We start from the raw sequence: 3,015 nt of genomic DNA, 5'->3' as shown, positions 1-3,015 counted from the left end.
AAAAGGCACAATGCCGACTTAAGTAAAAGAAAACAGACTCTTCTTACTGTCTATGTTATGAACCGTTCCTGTGACACTAGTTATACATTCCGATGCTTCACTTCAGGTTTGCTGTATCCCTCTGACCTTCTTATTAACGATGAAACACAGAAATTGCATCGGAATTAAATGCAAGGGACACAATGCCGACTTAAGTACAAGAAAACTGGCTCTTCTTACTGTCTATGTTTGAACCATTCCTGTGACACTAGTTATAGATTCCGATGCTTCACATCAGGTTTATTGTATCCCTGTGACCTTCTTATTGACGATGAAACACAGAAATTGCATCGGAATAAAATACAAAAGGCACAATGCCGACATAAGTACAAGAAAACTGACTCTTCTTATTGTCCGTGTTTTGAACCATTCCTGTGACACTAGTTATGGATTCCGATGCTTCGCTCCCGGTATACTGTATCCCTCTAACCCTCTTATTGACGATGAAACACGTATATTGCATCGGAATTAAATACAGAACGCACAATGCCGACTTACGTACAAGAAAACTGGCTCTTCTTACTGTCTATGTTTTGAACCATTCCTGTGACACTAGCTATAGATTCCGATGCTCACTTCAGGTGATGACGATGAAACACAGAAATTGCATCGGAATTAAATACAAAAGGCACAACGCCGTACTGACGATGAAACACAGAAATTACATCGGAATTATATACAAAAGGCACAATGCCGACTCAACTACAAGAAGACTGGCTCTTCTTACTGTCCTTGCATTGAACCTTTCCTGTGAGACCGGTTTTAGATTCCGATACTTCCTTTCAGGTTTACTGTATCCCTTGGACCTTGTTATTGGCAACGAAACACAGAAATTGCATCGGAGTTAACAAAAAAATGCACAATGCCGACTTAAGTACTAGAAAACAGACTCTTCCTAATATCTATGTTTTGAACCATTCCTGTGACACTAGTTATAGATTCCGATGCATCACTGCAGGTTACTGTATCCCTCTGACCCTCTTATTGACGATGAATCACTGAAAATGCATCAGAATTAAATAAAAAAGGCACAATGCCGCCTTAAGTACTAGAAGACTCACTCTTCTTACTGTCTATGTTTTAAACCATTCCTGTGACACTAGTTATAGATTCCGATGCTTCACTTGAGGTTTACTGTATCCCTCTGACCTTCTTATTAACGATGAAACACAGAAATTGCATCGGAATTAAATACAAAAGGCACAATGCCGACTTAAGTACAAGAAGACTGACTCTTCTTACTGTCTATGTTTTAAACAATTCCTGTGACACTAGTTATACATTCCGAATCTTCACTTCAGGCTTACTGAATCCCGCTGACCTTCTTATTGACGATGAAACACAGAAATTGCATCGGAATTAAATACAAAAGGCACAACGCCGACTCAAATACAAGAAGACTGGCATTCCTTACTGTCTATGTTATGAACCTTTCCTGTGATTCCGGTTTTAGATTCCGATGCTTCACTTAAGGTTTACTGTATTCCGTGGACCTTCTTATTGACGACGAAACACAGAAATTGCATCGGAATTAAATAGAAAAGGCACAATGCCGACTAAAGTACAAGAAAACTGACTCTTCTTACTGTATATGTTGTAAGCCATTCCTGTGACACTAGTTATAGATTCCGATGCTTCACTTCACGTTTACTGTATACCTCTGACATTCTTATTGACGACGATACACAGAAATTGCATCGGAATTAAATACAAAAGGCACAATACCGACTTAAGTACAAGAAAACTGACAGTTCTTCCTGTTTATGTTTTGAACCATTCCTGTGACACTAGTTATAGATTCCGATGCTTCACTTCGGGTTTTCTGTATCCCTCTGACCTTCTTATTGACGATGAAACACACAAATTGCATCGGAATTAAATACAAAAGGCACAATGCCGTCTTAAGTACAAGAAAACAGGCTCTTCTTACTGTCTATGGTTTGAACCGTTCCTGTGACTCTAGTTATAGATTCCGATGCTTCACTTCAGGTTTGCTGTATTCCTCTGACCTTCTTATTGACGATGAAACACAGAAATTGCATCGGAATAAAATGCAAAGGGCACAATGCCGACTTAAGTACAAGAAGACTGGCTCTTCTTACTGTCCATGTTTTGAACCATTCCTGTGACACTAGTTATAGATTCCGATGCTTCACTTCAGGTTTACTGTATCCGTGTGACCTTCTTATTGACGATGAAACACACAAATTGCATCGGAATTTAATACAAAAGGCACTATGCCGACTCAAGTAGAAGAAGACTGGCTATACTTCCTGTCAATGATTTGAACCATTCCTGTGACACTAGTTATAGCTGCCGATGCTTCGCTTCAGGTTTACTGTATCCAGCTGACCTTCTTATTGACGATGAAACAAAGAAATTGCATCGGAATTAAATACTAAAGGCACAATGCCGACTTAAGTACAAGAAAACTGACTCTTCTTACTGTCTGTGATTTGAACCATTCCTGTGACACTAGTTATGGATTCCGATGCTTTGCATCCGGTTTACTGTATCCCTCTAACCCTCTTATTGACGATGAAACACGTATATTGCTTCGGAATTAAATACAGAAGGCCCAATGCCGACTTATGTACAAGAAAACAGACTCTTCTTAATATCTATGTTTTGAACCATTCATGTGACAGTAGTTGTAGATTCCGATGCATCACTTCAGGTTTACTGTATCCCTCTGACCCTCTTATTGACGATGAAACACAGAAAATGCTTCGGTTTTAAGTACAAAAGGCACAATGCCGACTTAAGTACTAGAAGACTGACTCTTCTTACTGTCTATGTTTTGAACCATTCCTGTGACACTAGTTATAGTTTCCGATGCTTCACTTCAGGTTTACCGTATCCAGCTGACCTTCTTGTTGCCGATGAAACACAGAAATTGCATCGGAATTAAATACAAAACTCACAATGCCGACTCATGTACTAGAAGACTGGCTCTCCTTACTGTCTATGTATTGA

Source organism: Schistocerca piceifrons, unplaced genomic scaffold, assembly GCF_021461385.2.
Source record: "Schistocerca piceifrons isolate TAMUIC-IGC-003096 unplaced genomic scaffold, iqSchPice1.1 HiC_scaffold_1544, whole genome shotgun sequence".
Taxonomy (NCBI): Eukaryota; Metazoa; Arthropoda; class Insecta; order Orthoptera; family Acrididae; genus Schistocerca; species Schistocerca piceifrons.
Note: the sequence above shows the minus strand (reverse complement) of the source record.